The sequence below is a fragment of the Phalacrocorax carbo genome, chromosome 6 (assembly GCF_963921805.1).
Source record: "Phalacrocorax carbo chromosome 6, bPhaCar2.1, whole genome shotgun sequence".
Lineage (NCBI taxonomy): Eukaryota > Metazoa > Chordata > Aves > Suliformes > Phalacrocoracidae > Phalacrocorax > Phalacrocorax carbo.
Window position 1 is genome coordinate 4,614,570 of NC_087518.1, and position 27,871 is coordinate 4,642,440.

Sequence of the window (27,871 nt, forward strand, 5' to 3'; positions counted from 1 at the left end):
CAAATATATGGAAGGATAAAAGTAATTCCAGTAAAAATCTTAATTTTCTCCAGGAATCCTTCTCATTTATGAACGATGCTGCAAAGTACCCCTTCTCTTTCCTTTATAATGAGTATTAATCTTTGTCTATCAACCCAAGCACAAGTTTAGAGTATTTTCCACTCATTCATATTCACAAGGTTGAACATCTGGTTTCGGATTTGGGCCAGGTTTTAACACACCAGTACTTGCCACCACTGAAAGTATTTCATTAAATAGGTGCTGAAACAGGGTGAAGTCCCGCGCGCCGCACAGCCTGTTCGAAGACAGGCACGCACGGACGAGCTGGAGAAACGCCGGAGTCCGAGACTCCAGCATTTGCAGCCGTGGTGGTAACCCTGTGCAGCGGGCCGGGAACGAGCCCAGGGCACAGCCCGGAGAAATGCAGAGCACACGGGAGCTTCTGCACTGAGGGGACCTTGCAGCGGTCCCCAGCCGCTTCCTTGGGGCACAGCAGGGCGCACAGTGAAGCCGTATGGGCACACAGCTCCCCACAACAGTGTGATGGGCACACCTCGTCCCCCCCAACCACACCGACCCCTTCTTGTCTCCACGGGCACATCTGAGCTCCAGCCTCGCCTTCACAGCAGTTGGTACTATGAAGGGCACAGTTCAGCCACTGACCCAAAGCTGACTTCACCACTTAACCCCAGGAGCCTACCTCATCTAATTCCAGCCAAACCTACAGCTTTTCCACCATATGTATACGCTCCTGTAGAATCATAGAATCATTTAGGTTGGAAAAGACCTTTCAGACCACTGAGTCCAACCATCGATGTAGCACTGCCAGGTCCACCCCTAACCCGTGTCCGTACAAGGTACTCTGCCCCATGACCGCTGGCATTAGCACATATGAAGTTCAAGACCCATTTCAGTGCTTGTAGCCAAAATGCACCAGCAGCATTTCAAACTGCCTCCTCCACTTAGGAGGTTAATGAGCAAAATGCGCTGGAGACAGCAACTTCTCCCAGGTCTCTCGCTGCCTCCTCCCCACCTGAGCTGCTTTGCCTCTCCCCATACTTCTAAAGAAGCATGATTAACATTTTAAGAACCGTAATCCACCAGGAACATCCATTTGTTGAGAAAATCATCTATAACCAGACTCAAACTGTTCCTTTTCTCTGTTGACACTGTCCAACAACTACAGCTGAAAGGGATCGTATCGGGGTGACGGCCCCCACCGAGTAGCGTGTGCGTGCTGGGGACAAGCCGCCGATCCAGCCCTGCAGCGCTCCCACGTCTGGCCGTACCCCGTCCCTCCGCCGCAGCCCAGGGGATGGGATTTGGAGATCCTGCCCACGGCACAGGGATGGGGCACAGCCACCTCCCAGGCTGCTGGAAATGCACCGCTTTCATCTTGTAACACTACGCAAACAAGGTAAATGCTATTTTTACATTTGGTCCCAGCTATTTTAAGCAAAAATTTACTTAAAAAGACACCGAAAGACAACCTTTTCCTATAGTTAGCCATCCATTTCTAAATGAACTGTTTATATCGGTAATTGTGAGTTTTCTTTTCTCTCTCCAGTTTTCCTCAGGAACAATGCCAATGGCAATCTCTTTTGACTCTTTCTGAAGGTTAAACTGACTACAAGAAAGCTGGATCAAAGGCAAAGAAAAACTTTATTCTAGAAGCACAGAAATATTTACGTAACACAAGATAAGCTAGAACTCCTCATTTCTACCATGTAGACACGCTTGTAAAAAGCGTATAAAAATAGGCCCTTTCTACTTCAACTGGGGAGGGGAAGAGGTATTTTATAGCTCATGTAGGAGAAGAGAGACAAGGCTGGCAATCAGCACAGTTTGTTATGCATCTCATTGAAAAGATCCAGAGTTTTCAGGGTTTTCTGCCTGAAGGAGAATAATTTTTCAGAGCCATTTTGATGCACAAGAGGAAAAGAGAATAAAGTATCCCACCGCAGCCTGGGGCTGACGCCGCCTCCGAGCAGCAGACCAAGGGCCACGAGGAGCCCGGGTAAATAAGCCAAAGGCTCTAAGGTCAAATGACAAAGCTATTGATTGGGGAACGACTGCCAGAAACAACGGGATTGGCGCAGAGAGCCCTCACAAAGCAAGACAAGAGCTTTAGTTCAACCTCCTCTTCTGAGCTGCTCTCTGAGCTCCTCAGCTGTGAGCACAAATTTTGGCAGCAGCCTACTAATAGGCCTGATGAGAGAAAATACAAATTGACTTAGGGTCGGTCATTGCAGAACAATAATAAAACTGAGATAAGAGAGACATTTTCTCACAATATATTTCTCAAGAAATGGCCTCTTTTTGGCCAGCTCTAGTAAATTCAAAAATATGGGAAGTTCAATACACTTATCGATATTTATTCTAACGAGTTCATCATCTGTTCTCACCGATGCGCTGAAACCAAACCCGTAAATGTTTCGATATCAAACACTCACTTCTGCCTGCCCTCAGAGGAGCAGAGCCACCCGCTCTGCAGTTAATTAGCCATCCTCTAGGAAGAAACGAGAACGGCCATGCTTTAAATTATGCCCATCTGGTAAAGACTGTCTTGAAAAGATGAGACTTATGTCATGTTTCGGAGCTATCAGAGGCAGAGGTTTCCCAGCAGAGGCCATCTGTCCCAGATAACTGCTGCCAGCCCTCAAGATTGTCAATTAGTCCGTAATGATTGTTTATATGAAAAAGATGGCTGAAGGGTCAGGAGGCTGACCTCTGAATATGAACATCATGGTGGAATCTAATAAAAGCCCAGGTACTGAGGCGAGGAGCAGGGCATGTCTTCCCAGCACCTCCCTTTCCTTCAAGGAAATAGCAAGACTCTTGCTCTTCTCTGAGTCTAAGTAAGAACCAAGATGCTGCTGCTTGTGGCCGCTTTCCTGCTCAACTGCAGCATGCGCTAGAAAGTGTGGGACAGGTCCAGGTCCCTCCCCTGCCCAAGGGGTTTTAACCCACTACCTCTGATTTTCTTGAAGCCTTGCGGATTAGAACCCTAAACTCCCAGCTGCCTGTTTGGGCTGAGAGCCCAGCCTGTAGAGGTGAGGGCACCACGGTTTCTAGACCCAGATAACGTGCTAACTAGGCCCCGTCACATACGGCCCGCGGCACGGTCACAGCCACAGCTTCAAGACTAAATTGCCGCGAGTCGCGCTTCCCAAATCTCAGAGGGGTCTCGCACCACAGCCGGGCTTGGATCTGGGTCTTTCCCCCCCCCCAGTCTATGCTGTTTCAATTCCTTTCCAACACTGCACATGCTCTAGTCTCTGGTCACAGCACAGCTGAAGTGCAGTCACACGAGTCCTGCCGTTACTAAAGCAGCTTCTGTCTCGCTGCTCTTATCGGGGCAGCACAGGGCTGGGACCAGCTTGTAAGGAGAGGAATTGCTTACATAATTTATGATGTCTCTTGTTGTCAAAATAACCAGACAAGCTTAAAAATATAAGCAGACACTGTGAGGAACAATATGCTTATAATGTTGATTTATATGGTAGTGGCATAGAATGAGAAATACTTGAAATTACAAGAGAATAAAAATGTAAGGTATTACAGAAAAATGTGTGACATTTCTCTATTCCACCCATCAACAATATATCGTACTTTGCTTTAAAGACAGAAGATCATAACGTCCAGGTGTCTCAAGGAAGATATTTGAAGTGCCAAATAAACATTACTGCAGCAAGTGGACTCTGCTGGTGTCAAGTCACGGCCGTAACCTCGAGGGAAGGCGCCTACCAGGCAGCCGCTGTACACAGCTTTTTAGGCATTTTCCTTTAGTGATAAGAAGAAAAGCTTTTGGACATCTATTTCTCTATATGCTCAGAAAACCTAAGCTATTCGAGCACGGTAACTCGTACACCAAGAAAACAGATGGACAAATGAACGTGCCGAAAGGCGCTGGAGCATCGCTGTTCACAGAGGGAAAGTCTTCCTCTGCACACCTACGGCAGGGCAGGGCTCCTGGCTCCCGACTTCAGGAGTGACTCTCTTGAAGACATGAAGACCAACATATAAAGTATATACACAGGAAAGCGAGGGAGTGGCTGGCTGTTTTCTAAACACCAGCAGCACAAAAGATGCGGATTGACAGGTAGCGGATGGAGACCACATGTTTTAGAAATTAAAATGTAAGTTGTTGGGTTGGGTTTTTTTACCACATCAGTTGGATTTCTGTCTGTGGGAAACGTCTCCTCAGAGAGGCTCTTTTCACAGAAACAGCAGGGCATGGAGCGGTAACAGCGTGAAATGAGAGATCTTGAAAAGCAGCGTCGTTCTGCAGGAAGCCCTGCATTTGCATGTTAAGCTACATCTATTCCCTGAGTGCTCAGACACATGAAAGCAACCCCAGATTTTCAGTTAGCAGCAGATCTTTTAGCTTCAGCCTGAATTTAAAGGTCATGCATGTTTAGAGCTTTTTTTCCCCCCCGCTTAGCTGGAGCAGCGTTACACAGCTCTCCGTAGGAAGAGAGGCGAGAAAAGTGCCGGCTCGGCCGCGCCGAGATGCCGGGGTCACAATCCCGTCTGTAGCAGTGTCTGACATCGGCCCCCGCTCCCAGTGACAGTGGCCCCGATACACTGGGACGTTGTATGAGATACACTCCTCTGGTATCGGTGACCTTAACAAGTGTGTTTTAGCACTTGTCAGGGCTATGACAGCTGTATCGTTTTAGGCATGTAAATGCATCGCGACTGGAAAGCAACTGAACGAAAGCCACTGTCCTTTTCACAACACAGTCCTGAGGGAAGTTCAAGGCATTTGAATTCCATTTTAACTTTTCTCATCTTCCGAAATCAGACCTATTTTTGACCAGGCTGAAGGTTTCCTACCTGACGTGGCAATTCTGCCCTTTGGCTTTGCGCTGCGCAGATGGAGAGGCGGGCAGGGCTAACGCCCACCATCTCCCTCCCACCACCATCGGCAGTACCACCTCACCACCACCAGCACCGGCCAGCCAGGGCTGCAAGGCACAGATGCTCAGCTGTGCTTCTCACTCCTCCTCATCCTTCCATGATGCCCTGACAAAGGGTCAAGCATTGCAAGGCTGCTGTCAACACCACCGAGCAACCCAGCATGCCGTTTCCTCCCTTTCTGAAGCATTCAGGAGCAAGGTGAAGTGGGAGATAAAGAATAAAATTATGACCCTTGTCATTGTCTTCCAAACGAGAAACACTGATGTGGCAGCGTATTTGAATATTCAGGAAAGAGGCAGACCTATGCACTGGATTTACTGACATAAATGTTGGTCTCAGCTGTTGAATTCCTGGCGCTGATGCAGGTTGCAGAAAAATTATATGTATGCAGAATGGATAAAAGGCGAGGGCTTGCTTTTGCCTGCCAATATATAAAGGACTCGAATGACTGTTGGTTTGTTTGAGTTTGTGATTAGACTGATATGGCTTATGCCCAAGTATACTGCTGCAATTAAATAGCAATAGAAGCTAAGATCTTTGGATTCACCTGAAATGCACTGGGGAGCTGGTAGGGAAGGATCCTTGGATAGACCGATCCAGTCCCAGAAAGGAGCAGATACCCTCCAGAGGGTTATTATTTCAGTTCTTCTGGACTCGTCATCGATCTCACACACGCTGGCAAGACAGCACGTGGTCCCATCCCCTCTGGAGGTGGAGCACAACTCCGAAGCCACGAGGAAGGGAGCAGACGGAGGCGGGGACAGCTCTCATCTCACACATCCCCCTCAGCAACACACCCCAACACTGACAGCAGAGGCAAAAAGCCCTCAGATAACTGCACTTAAAGCCCTGTTTCAAGATGCCCTCCTTCCCCTCCCTCCTCCTCCTCTCACGGTACTGAGAGGTGGTTTCTCACATAACTGAAGGAAAGTGCCTAACCTCAGAAGAATGTTATTTTAAAGACGAGCGTGCCTGACTCAGAAATCCTAGATGTACTTGTTCAGCGCTTCACTGAAGGGTGAGTTCAGGTCTGACAGCAGCTACCCTCAGGGGTACCGCCAGCGTTACGCAGGGGCAGTGGGTAGGTACAGCTGGTGTCACCAAGCGAGCAGACTTGCTTAGCAAGGCAAAACATCCACCTGGGGCTTTGGAAGACTCGGGTTCTGGCCTCCCAGTTCCCTTGCATGGATGCGTTTATGCTTTGCTCTGTTGCCCCCACAAGCGCTGACAGTGCTGAGGCTCCTGGTGTGCTGAGACCACTACTTATCCTGATAATGAATGTGACAAAATTGCTTGGGGTTTTGGGAGTGGTTTAGCTGCTTGTTCGTCTGTATCTAGGTAAGTCCCTCGTCTTACACTTGGAGTTACTTTCTGCCTGTAAACCTCCTAGCGAAAGGCATCTTCTTCCAATATCGCAGTCCCCAGGGCATCTAGTAGCGATAACATTTGACACTGCGAAGTCCCAGAGGTTTGCTCTGTCACCCAGCTCCAGAGAGCCCTCCTAGACCCGAAGCACCTTGAAAGACTCCATGTGTCTGCCTCCAGGAGTCCCGCTGCCTGTCACCATATAGCGCAGGACCACAGTCCAGATCAGACCACACGCTGAGGAGGGAGGAAGAGGAAAAGAGATTCTCCTTTTCCCCCTCGCCCTTCAACAAATCCACATCTGGTCATCATGCTGGCTTATGGCGTCTGATGCTACTTTGCACACCTTTGCATTCACCTCTTACCTGGTCCTGGGGCAGGTTGTAAATCTGTTACCATTCTGGGACCCAAACGCTACCGATGCAAACCACCGAACTTCTCCTTTCAGCTATGTCTTCTCTGCGAGTGTTGCATTCAGTCACCCAAGCTTTACTGCTACGTTTAGGGTACGGAGCAGAAGTTACATAAAGCATGAGCATCCCTGTGTGTAAGGGAAAACTGATATTACATACAGGATGGAAACATTTGTAGCTCACAAAGGCCACCTGAAATAGGGTTATATAAAACTGCAGATAGGACCAAAAATTTCAAAGTATAGAAAAAATTCTCTCTGACACCCCTCTAAAATGGGAATATTGCGTATTACTTTGAAATGCATTATTTTTATTAGAAATGCGGTCATATAGCATTTAAATGTGTAACTACCTCGGGATTTAGTACATCAGTCAAAAGTTTTCATGGTCAAGATCAAAAAAAAATTTAAAAAGCTTTGAATCAGAGTTGCTTACCTCTAGCATGCTCATTTGGGGTCTGCTCAGGCCTTCGCGCACAAACAGCTCCATATCTTACAACACATTAATGGCACAGTCAGGGAAGATTGCCTTTGGAAAGAGGAGTGAGGAAAAAGAAGCTGAATCACCACAGAGACTCAGTATTTGGGGAATACTGAGGAATGACTGCCAATAAGCTCAACACTACAAGCAGCAAACAAAACTTCACCAGGAGTCATTAATCTATTACAGAAGCTTAAAAAAACCCCCACAGACTGAACCAGTGCTGTTATACATTAGTCCGAGACCACTAAAATATTTGCACATCCTTGATTTTCTACAGCAATTTTGTATCATCAGTTTAAACCACCATTTATCGTTCAGAATGGGAGCTCCAAAGTTCGATGGCCTTTAAGAAAGGACCAACTAAGCCTTCAGTCGAAAGCAACTGCGTATGTGCTGCCCTGCTGTTTGAAAGGCAGGGATCGTCCAAACCTTAGCCATCGTGCTCCAGCCTAAACAAATGAAGTTGTCCCACGCAGACCTTTCCTGAGAGTGGGCTTCGTTCTGTAAGCGGGTAAGGGAGCTCTGGCCACGGCCCTAAGCTGGCTTCCCTGGGGGGTACCGCCATGCACACCAAGTTTAAAGTTAGATGGTACAGCATGTGCTTAACTACAAACGCTCTCATGCCAACAGTTTTCACTGTAATATGGGAGAAGCTTAGAAATGTTTTGGGCACAAAAATGCAAAGCAAGCACTTGCTATCTTAGCACCGATGTTCTTATGAACAAGTCATTGACAATATCTGCTTCTTTTAGTGCAAGCTCAAAGCCCAGAGATGAAGCCTGGGACCATCACAGAAATACGGGAACTGCTTTTGCAATTAGGATTTTTTATTATTCTCATTGTAGGCTATTAGGCTGAGGGTTCACATTTGTAATTCATGTTTATAATTCAATTATTTACATAAGGGACAAAACTGTAAAAGCAAGTAAGACGTAGAGTAGAAATATTTGTGGTTTCTTATTACAGTAAAAGGAGGAGACTTCAGCACATAGCTTTAAAAATTAAAGACAACATTATTTCTAGATGCACAGCTTCTAATGGTCTCCAAAACGCACATTCAAAATGAAATCAATGCTAAGCGAATGTCGGAGATGCAATATATAACATTATGGCCTAGTATACATGCAGGACAACAGTCTGAATCAGGAATTCTTGCCCTGAAACCATAATGCCTTTGTACGGTCACAGAGACGTTACAAAACAACGTATCTGACTCCATTCCCTTCACCTGCAACGGGCAACACAAAGGGCTATTCAGCAACCATCCACATCACCCTTTTCTTAAACATCTGTAAAGCTGAATGAACAAAAGACAAAAATGTAGGCTGATGTCTACTGTGTTTCATGGACTTGATGCTCTTAGAGGTCTTTTCCAACCTTAATGATTCTATATTTAAGTCTTAACTCTGCCTTCTCATCACGCATGCTTTGTTAAATGGAGTAACGCAGGGGGCTGAAAATTACCAAGCAGGTGTTTAAAAGACATCCGTAAGCAGTTCTGCTATAGTCTAATTAGTGTTCTAATACATATTACAGTGCAGAGTCATCATTATTTCCTCTTCATTAGCTGCTGATATACAATGCGTCTTAAAAAAATGTCTAACCCTTTTTCTTTTTTTTAAAATTATTTAAAAAAACCAACAAGAGCTTATTTCTCCCATTAACATAACAAAGGCAATAGGAATATGATTAATGCATGCCAGCTAAACTATGTGCATTAAACATTAAAAACCAAGGCACCATCTCTGCCTAATGTGCATTTGCAAATTTTAAAATACGCCTGTCAATATTAACACTCGCACCAAATGAAATGCTGTTTTAGGAAGAAAATAACAGAAAAATAAACCTTTTCTTCAGCTGTCTTGTTGTAACTGCTGATCCCTATTCCTGTTCTTTGGAAAGAGAGAGACCACAAAGTCTACCAGAATGCATCCGAACTATTCAAGGCGCGGTCTGCCCTGGCGGGAGGAGAGCTGCAGGATATACCTGTCTCGTAGCCGCTCCTGCGAGAGCGATCTGTGTTAGCTCTGCACAGTTCCAAATGAGTTTCGGGCTAGCATTAGCACCCTCTTTGCCCAAACATAAACCTGTAGGATGCAGAAATTTCTAAAACGCCACTGTTCCTCTCAGCTTCTCAGGTGGACTTTGCAGCCGTGCTGAGGTCAGCCCTGCTGCAGCAGAACTGCTCGCAAGATCCCAGCCAGCTACTTCAAAGCTAACGCGTGTCTGAACTACAGTCACAGCCACAGGGAAACACTTTTAGAGCTTGGGTCTGCCAAATGGTGATGTGTCCTTAGGAGCGCATCTGCTCATTGGACATACTTTATACCTCTCCACACTGGGATAACTTGTACCGAGGACAAGGTCGTTTCCAAGCTTGTGGTCTGAGTTTCCTTACATTTCTGAGGCTTTACAGCTACCAAAGCAGAAGCAATTCAAGTGTTCCCTTCCTAGAAATCTTCTGACACCTGCCAAGGAAATCCATCCTGGAAACCTCTATATTTACCTTGATTATCCCCACACAGCTGAGCTTCTCTCCCAGTGGAAATTCCAGTCATGGCTATCGGGGAGCCCAGTGGTACAGCACGTTTAGCTGTTGATGTCGCACAACCAGGGATACAGTCACTTCCCCAGCTTGCCCTCTCCTGCTGTCAGCCCATCCCCTAGAGAGGCCTTATGATCATTTGGGAGGTTGAGCGATACATCAAGGACCCAAGCTCCTTTCCTCCCATGCCTGTGCAGACAGGACACCCACAGAAGAGCACTAAGAGATGCCGAGGTCTCGCTAAAATAAGACATTCCCTTTTCTATCTAAAAATTCAATCCTCCATCAAGGGTTGAAAATTAAGACGAACTCACCAGAGGGGACAGCAGCTGAGGAAGGTACATTTTTACACCTGCTTCGCCTTTGACAGCAGCCCTTTCGTTACAGCACGTGGCAAGTCTTCAGCAACTTGCCAATTATGCCTGAGCCCCCAAATTCAACATAAAGCTTCTCTGTAGTTCTGCTCTTCTCCACCTTCTCTGACAGAGTAATAACAGATGCTTCACAAACCGATTCCTTATGAAATCTAACACCAAGTCTGTAATGAGGTTTTATCACAACAACAACAGATTTTACTCTTCCTCTAGAGATTTACAGAAATCTGGTCAATTTTTAGATGACTTCAAGCTTTGAGGAGCAAAAACTTGAAGTTGATGCCAGTCGTGAAAGTGATACAAGCAGCAGAGGCACCAGGGCTGGGGGACCATACCCTCTCATCTGCTCTGCACCCAGCATCCACACAGACACAGATTTAGACCTTGAACTAAAAGACAGTGGGTGAATTTGCACCCTGCTGAAGCTCGCTGGTGCCCCACTGCTGACTTGGCGCCGTGGCATCACTCTGTCCTCATAGAGGATGAGCCAGGTCCATATCAACACCAACAAGCGGCTGGAAACAGCCCCAGGATTTGCTAGGGACATTTCTGCCCACGGCACAAGGACACGCTTTCCTTGGGTTGCCCAAGCATGTCACCTTCAGCCAAAGTGAGAGGAGGTGCTCACCTGGGGCTTCCCCCTTGCCGAGGATCGTGGCAGCTCACACCACGTCACACAGCTACAGGCAGGCACCTGCGGGGAGTCCAAGCGCCCTGTTCCCACGATAGGGTGAGAAGAGGGACTTGCCAGCAACATCTGCAAAGCCAAGCCAGGACCAATTCCCCGCTGCGGACTCCCGCATCTCGGCACAGCCACGTTACGGAGCGTTGCGTTTCGAAAGCACCGCACAGATACAAGTCAACAAGCCCTGTGAGTGATGCTACGGGTAGGTAAGGCTTAATGCCTTCACTGTAAAGACAGGGGATCAGCAGCAAATAGGTTAAACAATTTACCACAGATTGTTCAATAAATCAGTTGCAGAGCCTGGGTTGGAATCCAGAGATCTTGTCTCCTGCTATTGTCTTGATTTAACTCTGCTAGAACCACCTAATTGCTTTGTTTTGTTGTTACAGGCAAAAACTCGAGCATAGGAAATAGTATCAAGCACTGCACAGCGCTGAAAAGAAAGCTTGATGGGATTCTGTCTCCTTTGCTGTGAATACCCAGGACAAAGAGCAAAAGGTTGAAAGCAGATGGGCCGCTGAGTTTTCTTGCTTTGTTTTTACAGGTTTTTTTCCCTTATTTTTATTATTAGCCAAGAACCCTCTGAAGTTTCCAAAGGAAGAGGGTAATGGTGTCAAGAAAATTTAACGTGTGTTTGAGATTCATTCAATGCAGCTCTATTAGCTTTAGGTTGGCTTTTTTTTTTTTTTTTAAAAGACATGTTTACATCTCAGCTTAAAGAAACTATTGAACCACGTAGAACTGAAGTGGTGCGCTATACCTTGAGGCGTATTAAAGCAGCCAAGAAGCACAGTAGTTTGATAATGTCTTAATGCACCACGGACATTGCATTTGATTTCATATATTGATCACTCTGCATACAATTAGTTGAGTAGGTGCAGGTTTACAATCGGTGCTGCTCCTTACTCTTGTTTTCTATAGTGAATAAAACTGACTGAAGCATAAGAGTGGGAAAGCAATCACATTTTGTGACCTTAGAAGTGACATCCCTCACAGTAATGAAGCATGAAGGCTTTTTAAAATCATGCAGAAAGGCAGTCCATTGAGTTATGCTGACTGGTCTTTCACCTGTGATTTCAAACCATTTTAAATGGATGCTTAGAGAAACATGATTTTTAAATATTTTTTTAATTAAGGTTAACCCCCAGCTTTAAGGAGGTCAGAGAGCGTCTACTTGCTTAATTTCAGTTCCCGACACTTCTATATTTGACAAGTAAAAATTGCAAAAATGTTTAATATACGTAAAGGCAATAATAAATTTTTTCTTCCTCTTTTGTCTGATTAAAGAACGCAGATAATTATATTGTATTCTAAACGTTGATTTCTCAGTGGATATAGATACAATGCCTTTTATCACTGACACTTTTGAAGATGTTATTTTGACACGTTCACTCCGACCAACGCCCACTTAGCGCATCAGGAAGTAAGTGTAAAATCAATTAATTCAACAGCTATTTCTTCAGCCTAAAGCGTAATTACCCATGAAATGTTGATGTTTTTCAGGATAGCAGAAATTTCTCATTTATGCTTAGCCTGGACTACCTTTTCCCTCCCTGCATCCGAGAAGCGGTGCTCAGATGCGCAGACAGAAGATGGCAGATGCAGGTCAGCTGGTTCTCACCTATTCTGGACCAGTTAAATCACTGTTTTAACACTTAGGAAGGTGTGGGGGAGCACGGGCAGATCTTCCAAACACAAACTGAAAAGATAACCAGATCCCTACCGGTAAAGACTCTTGTCCCCTAGGTAATGCCTTCTTTTTTCACCTCTTTCGCCTTTCCTCTGCTGCTCGTCCCACTACCAGAGGATGTGTCTGTACATTAGGAGGTTTCCGTGTAATTTCTGTGAACATCTGTAGGGAGCCATCTCCCACCTCGACGAACACATGCTTTCACAGCATCAGCTCCACAACGGCAAGTTACCACCTGCCAGACTTCAAGAACCTGCAATGGGGCTGGGTTTTCAAAAGCCCCCTACCTCCGCTGCACAGAGCTATGCCAAGACGTTTGCACCAGTTATGGATGCTGGATATTAACAACAACTCTAAACATAATAATCAGTTCGTCTATCTCAGAATTAGAGTAGCCTTTCTGTGAAAGTATTTTACAGTTGAATAACTTTGATTTTTTTTTTTAGCTCTATGTAAAACAGGCAACATCAGTATAATCCTTAGAATCTAATAACAATTCCATCAGTGTAAAATCATTATCCGTAGGCAAGAAGGAAACCAATTCAATTATGATGTCGGTTGAAAAATCGAGGGTGAAAAGTTGTAGTATATATTAAACTTGAGGCTGGAAAAGTTGTAGTACATATTAAAATTGTTACTACAAAATTTGTGCATCCAGGCTAACAAATGCTAATATGTTCTTTTGTTACCTTCTAATTTATATGATTCATGTTAGCCCGCAGCAAGAGAAACTTGTTTTAAAATTCATCTACATTAAAAAATAGCGATGCAATGAATTGTAAAGTTATTAGCATTCATGTCTGGTTGTGTTATTAAGCTGTACACATCAAGTCTGGTAGTACAAGTACAGAAATGTCATAATGAAGAAGAACAGCATTTAATCAGAAGAATTTCTAAAGGTCATCAGAGCATCGTATAAATTCATCGATGCATGACAGCAATATGAAATAAATAACTGAAAGAACACAATAAGAATAAACTTCAATCTTTGAGCTTTGTTTCCGATAGTAGAAGAATTAGCCAAATTTCATGCTGAGAGAACAGCTAACAAAAAATACTGGATTCTGTAGCTTTAATTAATGAAAGACTAATAAGACGCAGATAAGGAATTTCACACAAGGGAGCTAACGAGGTATGTACACTGATAGCTTCCTACGAGCAGCTGATCTCATACGTCTCCGTAAAACTGAAAAGTGTTCCGTTCAGTTTCTTCTTCCTCATTAGCCAGATGAGCCCTAAATGATTCCATTTAAACAACCTATGATTTGTTAATATTTTTGCACTTGTAACAACAGTTTGACTGCTTTAGGACATGTATTATAGGCCTGATACTTGGCAGATCCAAACACTGGAGCCATTTTAATGTTGCATGTTAATGTAGTGACAGTCTCTGCTTTCCTCACTGAGCGCTGTGATGCTCCAGTACGGCCAGAGCAGATGCCACGGTCACCCAGGGCCAGGCTCTGGTACCCGTAGCCGTGTTCAGCAGTGCCTTGCTCTGCACAAACCCTAATTGATTTCACTGGGACACTTCCCAGAATGAAGTTCAGTTCACAGTGATTAAAGGCACCAGGATCTGGCTCGGAAGGTGCATTCACACGGTCTGGGAAGGCAATACAGTGCAGTGGCACACAAGTGTAATGAGACAGGCTAAATAACTAATGCATCAAAGACTGTTTCTGGTGCCCTGCATGTACCCAAGGCTTTCACCTAATTAGTTGCCTTGGACAGAAAAAGGAAGAGGCCCTTTTTTTCGAGCCGGTCTCCAGCCCCAGGCACTGCCAGCACAGGAGCTGGTGGCACATGGGGGATGACAAGCCCTGCTTCCCTTCTCTGAGCGGCCACTTTTGGGCAGGATCAGGAGCACTACACTGGGAACCTAATCCTTTATTCTGTTTGAACAGGGTCACTGTTACATTTTAATGATAAGGATTTTTTTTTTTTTTTTCTCATAGTAGTTCTTTTTCAGAATTCAAGCAAACCATATTCCTAGTGCTCCAACAGTATCTGTGCCGGCAAAGAGAAGAGAAAGCAGATAAAGTGCTTGCCTGCTTCCATGTGTTTCAGGTGGCCAAACCTCTGAGCACAGAAAAGCCTGTAAAACAGACCTCTGGGTTTTCTTAAACTAATCGCAAACAGGAATATCTTACAAAGCAACCGCGTCTCTCCTGCCGGACCTGTAAGTCCTCTGAGTGTCACGTGCACGTCCATATCTGTGCTGGCCCTTTCCCTTTGAAAGGAGCGCCGATAGCGATGGTGGACGCTTAGGATTTGGCACTATAAAGGACACAAAATACAGATACTATATATTTCTACAGTGACAAGCCGGCTGGATTATCTGTGTGATTTTGTGCATCAGCAAGAGGAAAAGAGGACATGCTACTCCACATTTCAAACTAATTTGGAGAATCCACCGCAGTCCCTCTGGAGAAGTGCTTGCTCGTTTCTCGAATTACACAGTGATGCTTCTCAGCCTGGCTCCCAGCACTCTCTCCTCTCCATCCTCCTCCCCAGTGCCTGTGCTGGGGCCCTCAGCGTAGGGCAAGCGGGGCTGAACCTACTCAGGCTTCAGTTCCCTTCACCAGAACAATTCCTACACCGGGTAATAATACCAAAATCTCACATGCTGGGTCATAATACTACAATCTTAATCTGTACATCACCCACCTACTAAGGCAGGACATGGCATGCACAAAGAGGACGTTACACTGTCGTACTCCATCTCCTAATTTCATGTGTTCCCTCTAGACCCCATCAAGAGAAAAGTTGCTTTTTTTTTTTTAATTTGTTTTTTCTTCCCCTAATTCTAATAAATGGCTGCAAAATGCAACAGACAACTCCAGAGGCTGACTATGGCCTCATACGTCATTTTCTTTTTTTTTTTTAATTCATTAGTGTCTGCACTAAATGAAAGAATTTATAACCACACTCAGGTTTCTGAGAAATCATCCTAGCGGCATGTTTACTGAATCAGCAGGAAAAATGAATAAACAAAATGAAATCAGAAAAGAAAAACCAGTATCTAAATGAAAGCTAGAGGAGCTGAAAAGAAGCATGAGATTATAATCTTAAATTAAAACTGCAGTGAGGGTTATATAAAAGATATTCTAATCACTACATCCAATTAAGTGAAGTAAATCACTAAAGCATGTTAAGTACCTTAACTATTATAATAATTAAGAATCAAACAGAAATCAAGCATCTTCGAAAGACTGATGATGCACATTAGTGAACAGGGAATGTTGTTTCCTATTCAAATGCAAAGGAAGAGCAGAAAACAGAGATTTCCCCCTGCCTAAAGCCAGCAAGGGAGAGAAGGTGGATGTCCCACGTGGAAATCCCCACTGGGAGATGGGGCGGCCTCTTCCCCACTGTGTTAACGATGTCCTGCTCCCACAGGAGCCCCTCGCTCCCAAAATGAACAGCATCTTACGCCTCCGCCCCACTCCCACGCAGGGAAAGCAGTGCCGTGCTTCCTACAAAGCCACGTCTCCCACAGAGGACTCCCACGGATGTCTGCAACCTCCTCTGCTGCTCAGCCCCTGACAGCCCGTCTCCTCTGCTCCCTCCTCCCTGAGGAGATACGCAAACATAAATCTGATGAGAAGTTCCACGAAAAACATTGTACTTAAATTGCAACGCTCTAGGCAAACACTGCTTTGTACATTTTACAGTCTGTCTGAAGCTGCAAAGTAAATGTATGAATTAGAATCACAGAAGGGTTTGGGTTGGAAGGGACCTTTAAAGGGCATCCAGTCCAACCCCGCTGCAGTGAGCAGGGGCATCTTCAACCAGATCAGGCTGCTCAGAGCCCTGTCCAGCCTGACCTTGAATATTTCCAGGGATGGGGCATCGACCACCTCTCTGGGCAGCCCATGCCAGTGTTTCACCACCCTTATCGTAAAAAATGTCTTCCTTGTATCTAGTCTGAACCTACCCTCTCTTAGTTTAAAACCATTCCCCCTTGTCCTATTGACACAGGTCCCTCCAATGTAGAACAACATCCTACGGCTCAGCGACTGCGTTACCAAGCACTTCTGTAATAAGGCATATTATTGTCTAAATCCACTCAGTACACGTTTAACATCTCTCCAGCGCTGGAACGTTCCAGCCCTAACACGGTGATAAATTACAGCACAGCCATTCGGATAGGAATTTGCGGTTCATGTACAAGTCCTCATTAAACTGAAGACAGTCATCTTCCTATTCTAAATCAGCCTGAGGCCGTGCACGGCTGATAGATATTTTAATTAGTAAAATTAGCAACCAAGAAGTACAATTTAGATACAAGATTTATCTGCAAATGATAATTCCCCAACTTTTCTGCAGTAGCTGGAGCTAAGCTTTATGAATACGAAACACTGCTGTTGTGTTAGGCTAAAATAGCAGCACGCACACGGACCTCACTGATGTCTCCCTCTGCTTCCAGAGAGGTTTCAATAAACCTTTTTTTTTTTTGAGCCAGAGCACCCCTGCTTACACAGGACCAATTTTTACTGAATTCCACATATCAGGGGTTTCCTTGCCTTCAGAAAGCTATGCTAACTGCTGCAGGATAGTTGAAATCAGGTGAACTCTAAAATTGGAGTCAAAAGTGTGCTTTGTCTAGGCAAAACGTGGTCCTGTTTGGAAAGAATGGCCACAGACAGGATCTAGGGAGAGAAACTGGTCCTGCTGGCATCCTCTGCTGCACAAAGGTGCCCTGAAGTGCAGTCGGACGCTTTCACGAGATGCAGCGAGCACAGTGAAGGAGGGATCATTTGCACTGTGTTTTCTCCTTGCTTTGCTAATGCTGTAGCTCTGATAATTATAAATAACCCTGATAGTTTGTTTAGCCATGTTGCCCTGCACTTCAGGGAAAAGGAATGGTATTTGAAGGGCTAACACTTACTGGATTTTAAGGGCGTGTAAGTTTTTATTTTTAACAGTTCTCCCTCCATTTTCACCTCGCACATCTCTTTTGCCTGGCAAAAGTTTGTACATGAAAAAAAAAAACCACACTAAGAAAAAGTAAAACTGAACAAAAGAAACAGAGTTTTGTTCCCATTCTCGTTCATATTTGTTTTCCCTGTAAGAAAAATGCATTGAAGTGCTCAGTGTGGGACTTCATATGCTGCAATTTTATCTCAGAAAAGTAATCTCTCCCACACCACATTGTATGACAAGGAAGAGAATACAGCAGTAACGTGGGGTTGGTTTTTTTTATTCCTACAACTTCTTTACTGCCGGCAAGTAAATACAATTACACATTGTGCACAACAATACATGCTAAAACTATAAAATACCTGCAGTATATCTAAGTCTATTTGAGAACTGTCAAGCCTCCATTCAGGTAAAGAAGAAGAAAAGAGACAACTACTATGGAGGGGCAGGCTCCTGGGTTGTTTTTGCAGCAGGGAAGAGCTTGGATAGGAATATGAGCACTTTGCAACCCACAAAGGCCAGCACCAAAAGTCTTACTGACAAGATTTAACACTCCCTACCCTACAATTACATTTGCAAATTACTTTTAGAAAGCTCATTTTCACTGAGGCCAGCTCATAATCACTTTTGTGTCTTGAACCATAGAACTGTTAAAATCTTACAATATTAGATTAAGTACAGGTATTTCATTGGCAAGACTGATCCTTGAGTTCCTCCTATTACTACTTTCCCAAAGCATGACCTGCTCCGATCCCAGTGCTGAGAAGTCCCAGAAGCCCTCAGCTCTCTCTTGAATCAGCAGATTTCCCCCCCAGAATGTACTTAAGTCCTGGCCACAAACTGCTGGCACCCTCACCCACCGCCCCCCAAAAAACCAGCAATCGCTGCCAGCCCAGCTAGCGATGCCAAGCCCAGTTCCCACCACCGTGGGCCGCAGTTGCTTGGCCCCTGCACAAATACTAGATTAAATTCAAAAATGCATTCAAGAACACAGCCTTGCAAAAGTCAGGTGAGTACTAATGTGATCTGATCCGAGCCACGAGAGAGGATGGGCCCAGTAAGACATGAAAATCCAGCGCCGGGGCTCGCCTCAGACGCGGGCGCACAGCAGCGAAGGGTGTAACTAAGGCCTGCCACCTAAACCCGGTGAGCACTAGGCTCGCTTCCCAGTGGAGATGGATGCTTTGCCACATTATCAAACCACATGCTGTTCTCAGCTGTAGCTTTCAGACCAGGCTCACACTAAAATATAGTCCCACTGAGGGGATTTGCAGTATGATGCTGCATTAAAAAACCACAAGTTAAAAACAAAAAGCAACAACAACAAAGTAACAACATTAATCCAAAAAGGCTCACTGGAAGAATCCCTTCAAAATAGATACTTTTATCCGCAATCCAGTTCAAACCTTCTCAATTTTAGCACAAAATATTGCAAACAACATTGGAAAGATATCTCAGAGCCTCAGAGACAGCCTTGTCCTTCAGTGCTTCTGCCACAGCACGACTGAGTCTCCACTTTAATAGGAGGCTGCTTTTATTTAGGGTTGCTCTTCGGGAGCTCCCCAGTTACCTGCAGCTCCTCCACTTGCCCAAAGCGATGCTTCGGTCCCTCCTGGCCTCTCAGACCCCACGACCGCTGCAGCAGGCGGGTTCTGCTTCAGACCGGCTCCTGCGGGTGATCTTTCACCTCCGCTGGGCCCTCTCTCACAACCCACCTCCTCTGGTACCTGTATTGTGTAAAGTCTTCAAACTCCCATCCCCAGAGACTTAACCAGCCTCCCAGATCTTTCAAACAGTTCCTTACTCAAGAGCCTCCACTTATCTGTAGAAATATTTTACCTTTCACCATATAAAGCTTAGATTTTTCTGTGTTTGAACTTCAGCCTTCTTTATTTTATCTTCTAATATATCTCAGTGTCTTTTACGGTTCCTGGTTATATTATTATGCATTCGAGCAAGTCTCCCCTAAGGAATCACCTTATCTATAGGTATTAAAACCTGACAGCTTGCAGCTGTTCTTTTACTGCTGGATTTGTTCTTTGGGCTGGGGAAGGGGAAGGCCAGGTCAGTGGGTAACCAGTAAATATCTTAAATATCTACTGAGATCTCCCTGCCCAGGTTTAACCCTTTTCACAGGCTCTATCTATAAAATCTTGGATAATCGCTCTACCTTTCCCGAAATTATCCCAACAAAGAAAAATTTGCATCTCCAGCAATATTTTGGAGGTCCGGCATTTCAGAAATGAGGATTGCTTCCCAGCTGCAGAACAGGAGGATTTGGTCGGAGCAGTGGTCTGCATGCGTGATTGCTGCCCCATGTCAGACACGCTGACCGACCGCTTCAAATAAAGATGCCAACAATGCAGAAGGCAGTTACTGGCCCCCTAAATGTGCTGCCATTAAGAGTTAACTTACAAATTTTTTTTTCCGTTTAGTTCTTAATCTCTTCAAAAATAAATCCTTATTAATGGAATTCTAGGTGTTCTCATTATATATTCCGCTTTTTAGGCACAGTAAATTGTGATCCTGAACGCTGCCTAGTGACAATAAGTTCTTTAGGGTTCTTGTATACAGCACTGCTCTTCCCATTAAATTTCCAATAAAGTATTTCCATTTTTATATCTGAAATCCCAGAAAGGGCACTAGAGAAACCTAGCATTTTACTCTTAAATTTAATACAAACTATTTCACTCAGCATGAAAGCATTTTAAAATGACTCCAGCGCAGATTGTGGTTCACTGTTATATTTGGTGAGCTTAGTATGTCCATGGCAACTGATGAACATTACCGCTGCTATTGCTATAAATAACAAACCTATTTGGCAAAGTCTGAGGTGTAAATATTAAATCCTGTGCAAAGGCAATTTTCTGTTCCTTCTTCTGCCCCTTTTGAGTTAGGAACCTATACTTGCATGTCGGTAGATTATTCCCAAATAGATCTGCAGGTATCACAATATTGCAGAAACTAGCAATTTTGACTGACATTTCTTTCAACAACAATCACACGCTTGGGGTCAGGTGCAGGAGTGATGCTGTGTAATGCCAGGCTGGCCATAGCAGCAACAGTCCCCTTGAACCGCGAGTGCTCCCCAGTCCCAGCGCTGAGACAGTACAAACACAGAGCGCATCTTTTGGAGAACCATCCAAATTTGTGGCCATTTGTGGCTTCATTTCCAGAAAGTTAAAGGCAGAATCTCACCTGCAGTAGCATATGTGCAGCTGGGTCACAATTTTGCATGTACAAATTAGGCATAAGGGCACGCGAATGTCCTTTCAACAGATGGTGCCACTGACCGTGAGCCCTGTTTGGAAACACACTGCTTTGGAGAGACTGCCAAAAACGCTGCACATGACGAGGAGAACTGAGCACAGTTACGCTGGCCGGTACATTTGGGAAGCCACGTCCTGTCAAATCTCTACACGCTCCTCTGCTCCTCTTGGCCGCTTTCCCACTCCCGGCGAGGGAGAGGGGTGACGTCCCCGATACCTGTCTGTGCGACGATGCTGGGATGGAGCATGGCAGGAGCCCTCTGTAATTGGGCTCTGGTTTGCGGGGGCAGTGGCAGCAGGCCACGGTTCCTCCCCGCAAGCCTGGTGAGCGCTTGGTGGGTCACGGACAGAGAGCAGACCCGTCGCCTCCCCAGCGGTGCCCTCCGCACCGCTGCAGCCGAGCTCTGGCAGGGATGCTAATTGCTACTGAACTGCTACTTCGTGTGAAGGATTCGGATGAGCTGTAGAAGCACTTCTCCTCGGCTCCATTCCCAGGCTCAGCCAGGAATGCCGCTGGCTGCTGTTGCCGCTGGCTATCGCATCCCTCAAGTAGTAAGACTGTTGTCTCAACTGCAAAGTGGCAACTCTCTGCCGAGGAGTGGTCAGAGGAGCTTCCTAAGTCACCTGGGGGTGCCATTCTGCCCCTGCTGCCCAGCAGTCTGGCTTGCCTCCCACCCCAGAGACCTGGATGCTCTGGAGAGACAGCCTACAGCCCTGCCTGTGTTTAATGAGCATAGCAAGTGAGGAGCTGGGGAGCAAGGCTGAGCATAGATCCAGGTCAGATGTGAGCTGTAACTGCAGCAAATGCAACAGTCTCCTTCCTGACCCTACTTTCCCCATGCATCCGCTCTCAACAGCACTTAAAAGGGGATTGATGTGTTGTGTCCTACCCAGATGTCACCAGAACACCAACAATTCACTGGGACACTGCAGCTCCACAGCTCTGCCACACGAAGTTACTCCAAGGTCCAAGCCGAGACAGCAGCCAGCTACACCTTATTCAGAGGCATATTGAAATATCCATTGACACAGCATCAGCAGAATCAGTGTTGAAACCACGTGATTCAGAGGAAAACCAGCAGCATCAGCATAGACCTCTCCTTCGCCCAGGAATTTGCTTTTAGTCATCTTAATTAGATCTCGCCTTGTTAGGCACAGTGGCCCGCATCGAGGTGTACTGCTCTTGACATTTCAGGATGTGGGTAAACAGGAGTATGGGAGAAATAAATGGGAATGTTAGAGAATTGCTGCTCAGACGCAGTGCTAAACCCTCCGGCACCGAATGCTACAGTTCTTCGTCATAAACACATCAATTACAGTGTTTATATCAAAGCTCTCACTACATTATGCTATTAATATAAAAATGACAGCTGTCATGCCACACATACAGCAATGTCACAGTTTCTAAGCCTACAACAAAAATATGGGGTTTGATTCTGCAAAACTCAGGTTTGCACTTGGGCAAACAGTTGATTAAATTCAAGGAAACTACTCAGCTACATAAATAAAGACCTCAGAATCAGTGCCAAAACTGTGCTCGCAATGCAATTTAAGTAGTTTATTCTCAAGCAACTTCACTAATGCTTAACATAATAATAAGTAATTAAATTGTAAATGTAAGGAGCTGCGGATGTTTCTGTGTCGGTAATGTAACGGTTCCAATAGCAGAATCGCTGTGAGGTTGACTGGGCCTATCTCTAACCCGGACTGATGAAGCCACTTTCAATGTAGGGATCAAATCCCTTTGACTTCAGCCATTCACACTCAGAATGAAGCGGGGTCCCTCCCGCTTGGGAAGTGAAGCCTTAGAAATTAGTAAATTTAGACTTTTGTACCTATAGGCGAAGAATGCTCTTAAGGAAACACTGAGACACGTGACGTAGCGGCTGGAGGCCACAGCGATAAGCGCAGCCATGACCTTGCGGAAACGCACCTCGAACCAAAGGCAGGCACGCGATATTTAACCTCCTCGCCGCGCGCTCAGGGGCTCGTGCAACGTGCTCATAAAAGTCCTCTTTAAGCATGCTGGGGTTTGGAGATGTGGAGGGTGAGGCTTGGGGAGCCTTGAAAGGGGCTCCAGGCAGCAGCAGGAATTCAGAGAAAGCGCTGGATTTAAAGCTAATGGGCTGCAATATGTTGTCAATCAGAAGTAACGTGTTAAAGTAAAGAAGGATGACGGCAAAGAGAGGATCAACCTTGGTGTCCAGGACCCAAGAGCAGCCAGCTCACACTGCGAGCGCCTATAGAAATGCACAGCAATCCTCGTTAGGCCTCCCCTGAAGCACCTGCAGTATACACATGGTTTTGTATCCATGCAAATAATTTTAAGCAATTGAGCCATTAAACTCTGTATTTACCACCTACAGTCAAGCAATGAGACTGTGTCCATGATTTCTGGGAGAATAATTCATTATGGGCTGCAACTGCTGGCTTGTCACTTGGACAATTTGTTGGAAAAGAAAAAGCTCTGGGTTTCTTTATATATCTTAAAGCTGACAATTTTAAAAACCAAAAACCAACCAAAGTATTGCACTAATTTATTTTAAAGACTTCAGGAAAATAAAGCTGCTTTCTTCACAAACATAATAGGATGGACGGGGAAAACATAGACTTTTCTTGCAATGATTCCTCTCTAAACTGCCTGAGTGGAACAGATGGGACAGTTCAGGAATTCAGACTCTGTTCTGCATGACTGAGGGTAGCAAGGTCTGGGATACGGCTTGGGCAGCTGGCCCTGGGAAGTCCAATACAAATGCAGACATTGGGGTGCAGAAGAGGTGAAAGCTCTCATTCTGAGAAAAGGAAACGGCAACTAAAGCCCACCATGAAAAATACCCATGAAAAGCATTTTAATTTGCACATTCAGGCAGAAGCCTCTTCCTTACATAGCATAAACAGGGGTAAAAAAAGAAAAGAATAATTCATCCACATTTAACACCAACTTAATTTCTTGAGAATAAATTATTCTAGTAAAAAATTCTACATTGAGAAATCTGCTTGTGGGAACCTATTTACTGCCAAAAGTTGAAAGAAGCTGTTTCTCAGCTTCTTGTCCAAGGTAAATCCTTGCAGTAACAGACCATTCTGAGGAAAGAAGGCTGAGCTGAGGTTTCACTCAGGAAAAGCTCCTGCTGGGCCGACTGTCACCTACAGGTGCTGGGTTGAAGGCGAGGTAAAGCTGAACAATAAATGCAATATTTTCCATGTTTCCAGACTCTCTTCCACTGAGAGTGGAAGACTGGAGGTGGCCTATAGCACAGTGATGGAAAACATGACATCTGTTCATTCATTTAATTACTATTAAATTCAATAAGTTCAAAGAAACCTCACCCCCCACATACAGAGGCAGTGAGGCTCAAGGTGAGGATGTGCTTTCTACAAAGGTTTAAATTCTGTTGCACCCAACTAAGCTGCAAAGCTTAAATCCTCCTCTGAATCTTGCCCTGGGCCATTTTAAATGCACAAACAGATGCAGAATGAGTCTTTCCAGAGTGGAAACACCTCTCCAGAGCCTAACCACCTTCCAAACAGCTTTGCATTTTGTTTACTGAGTTTTATCTTCCCTGCTTCCCAAGTGCCTGCTTTTAAAATCTCTGCTGCTTCCTCTACTGTTGCTAATTTTACCAGTTTGGGCTATTTTAAGTTGCTTTCTGCCAGCAACTGTCTTTGAATTCTCTATTAATGCCAAAATGTCCACATCGTAACACCACGGACATTCCCAAATCAGTAGTTTCTTAAATCTTTTCCATTCTGCCACATACACACCACCAGTTTCGCCCTTCCCCCTCGCCCCACCAGGACCCGTTCCCATCTGCTGGGGTCTGGGGGCAGTAAGGACTCCGCTGAGTTATTTTGCAAGCCTTTGTTTATCTCCAGGTTTCTGAGAGCGTAAGAAAGTCTTCCAGAGAAAAGAGGTTTTACTGCCACAGACCCTAAGTAAAATCAGTTCATCTTTGCTCTTCTCTATAGCCTTATCTGCAAGAAAATACCAGCCCAATATTTCAATATACTGCCAGTTCTCATCGTCTGGATTAATCACTCCCATTTTTCCATAAATTGACACACTTCAAATATTTTTATTGCCCTTTTTTTGAAATGGAAATCTCCCATTGTTTACAACAAAGATCACCCAGGCAGTTCTAGAGAGAATAATTTGTTTATCAACTGAACCACAACAAGTGAGATAGCAATTCCCACCGTCAGGAGCACCTGCAGCACAGACCTCATCGCCCAAAGACCAAATTCAAACCATCTCCATCAGTTTATAATTGTTTTCTGCTCCTAAATTACAAGGACAAGGCCAGGAAGGAATCCACAAAGGCAAGAAGTGACTGGATGGGAATTAACACTAGACGTGGCAGCCAGCTGGATTTGACCCTGACACGCGGTACGTGGGTGTCCCAGCCTCAGCCCCACCAGCGTGCCTTGCCCCAGGATCCCTCGGCTCCCCTGTAAGGGCAGCCCTGTCCCTGCTCTCCGAATGAGCAGCAGCACAAAGGAGACAACCAGGCCCTCCCCAGGGCTGCAAACTTGACATTTCTTGCATTTGGGTCCAGAATAGGTCCATGTGTGTCTAGCATGTGTCTAACCCCAACGCTGGCTTTGTAAGAAGGGGAATTTGACGGGGAAGGAGGACCTGGGAGCAGCTGCCATCGATTGTTGACCGTAACCCATCGTAGGTGCAAATCCTCCGAGCTGGGTGTGAACTCACTAACCCAGCGCTCAGGCAATTAGTTGTTTTGCTGTAAATGCGATCTAATCATAGCTGCTGCTGCTGCCTCCGATCACTGGAGTTTGTTTCTGTTTACATGGTATTTACATAACTGTATAGGGCTATTAAGCACTTGCACCCAATTAGAAGCTGAATCGCTCGCTGGATAATTCACAGGCACTGACCAAGCTGCCCCACTCGCGAGCTGGCAGAGCACCAGGACTATTGCTGTTTGCCACAACAATTCTGCTTTCCCTTACAGCTGGGGAAGCAGCCGATAGCACCTCTCCCAGCACAACGCTCGCACACTGCTTTGCATTTCCAAATGTACAACAGTGTTTCCTGATCTCTGCACTGTCGATTCGGAAATTGTTTTACGCTCCATAAATTCCATAATGTGCCAAAGTAAAGATCTACAAACCGTCATCATTGAGGATGATATACATTTAATTTCATCCAATAAAGCTGCTAGCACTTACTACGGCGCCTTTCCTAGAAAACAACGCAGTGTCATCTAAACAGCATGTCTCCTGCCTGCAGCTTTCATACAGTGCGGAGCCGGGGGAGCCGGGGCCAAATCTGATCACAGGAAAACACAAACTCTGTCAAGGCAGCAGAGCTGCAGCTGCTCACGCTGAGCCTGAACCAGCACAGGCGGTGCTGGATCCGTGCGGCTCCGGACAGGCTGCCCTGTGGGATAAAGCAAAGTCAGAAAGGTCTGAGGCAAATCTCCAAGCCAGACTTTTTTTTTTGTTTTAAAATCTGAGTGAATCAACATGCTGACAGCTCACGGCGTCTTCTGAGCTCACGCTTGTCAGCCTGCTCACTACCTGGTCTGAGGCAGGTAGAAAAACTTGGGTACAAGTGGTATTTGGACATTTCCTCTTTAACACCTGAAAGGTGCTCCCATTTTCCATTTCCCCTAGATGTCGTCTTATCATTTTGAGCGGCTGTCCTCACGACTGGCGGTCTCCGTGTGGCAAGGACATCGGGTTTCTGTTCCAGCTGGTGATGTGGAGGCTGCAAAACCCATGCCTGGACATGGCAGCACAAACTCGGGCTGCAGAAAAGCCAGATACACGTGCTCCAGCCCTGTGGACTCAACAGAGCCTAAAAGCTTCCCACATCCAGGACCTTCGCAGGAGACACATCCTCCGTCCGGACCTTGTCTAAGTCCCAGGCTTGCCATATGAACAACGCAGCAGGAAGGATGTAGGACCACAGGACATGCAAGCACACTTCAGCCTAGAGGTACAGGCATCAGCAGCAGTGAAGAGCTGAGCTGCATGGGCTACCAGGCCATCAGCAACCGCTGCGATAGCTGTTGTAAAGGGGAAAAAAGGTGGCTGGACCCCAATCTATGAATTGCACCAGCGTATGAACAGGTAAGGAAATAGAGCACAAAATCCATGCTACGTCCCTTTGTGCCCTGCTAACTTGCCTTCCTCCTTCTCCAGAGTAGCCATTTTATGCAGCTTTCCTCTGGCAAACCCTTCCTCCCAGCACACTTTTATATATTTCAGGACTAACTTGTAGTCAAATTTATTTCCATAAATTCATTGAACTGTAGATTACTTTACAGTAAAACGTTTCCTTTGCTAGCTAATATCTCCCATGTGTTTGAGTATTTAAAGCCACTTTCAAGCATGCTTTGCTATCTTTCCTTAACATGCGCAGCAAAGTCCCTGCACAGGGTTTTTGGTGGGGAAGAGTCTAGCATGGAAAGAAGCTAAACAAAGAAATACTGTCACCAAACAAGAGGGGGAAGAAGAAAAAAAAAAAAAAGGAAGAGAAAAGCTGACAAGAAGAAAAACTGACACTGGAAAAACGCCAGCCCTGTACAGTCAATCTTTGGGTTGGCAGCAGAAAGGCCATTAAGTGCAACAGGAAGAGGGTCTCTGATGACAGATGTATGCACAGGCTTAACACAGGGTTGATTAAAAAATAAACAACAATAAAAAAGTCACATTTCTCCCTACTTAGTGTTAGTAACAACCCATTGCATTCACAGACACGACTGTGCAGAAGTTTATAGCATGCCGTCAAAGCCTTTTCCCAGCCCCACAGATTAGAAAAGACATGTAAAACCATCCAGCCCGAAATACCACGTTTTCTTCAACTTTAGCTTTTTTTCCCCTCTCTGGGGCAAATCCTCCCATCGTCAAACTCAAACAAAACTTTTCTCCAAGAGCGGGTCCAGCCTTGACAATTTCGGTAGCTCTGGACAGCGCCGGGGTGCAGCGGTGCTCCTCCACCGCGAGCACCCCTTGGGGTGCCTCACCCTCACCCCAGTTCTGTCCACGGCAACTTTCTAGGGATGGACCCGTTGGCACTGGAGAGTCCTGAGAGAGCACCCGAGCTCGTGCATCTCTACCCAAGCTCTACCTCTAGGGGACATCCAGACCTTGTTCATTTTGCCACACAGCAGAAATGCTCTTTATTTATCAGCATCACCTTATACAGCTGTACTTTTAAAAATTTCTCTGCTAC

General features: G+C 45.5%; 1 long non-coding RNA gene across 2 annotated transcripts in view; it reads right to left on the reverse strand.

The window, feature by feature from the left end:
• The window catches only part of LOC135313794 (uncharacterized), a 217,291-nt gene that overhangs the window by 8,606 nt on the left and 180,814 nt on the right, over positions 1-27,871 (reverse strand). For both annotated transcript variants that reach the window (XR_010373293.1, XR_010373294.1), the window contains 2 exons: positions 7,137-7,229; positions 6,654-6,829 (listed from right to left, as the gene is read on the reverse strand). This is a non-coding gene — a long non-coding RNA (uncharacterized LOC135313794). The remainder of the gene's footprint in view (positions 1-6,653; positions 6,830-7,136; positions 7,230-27,871) is intronic.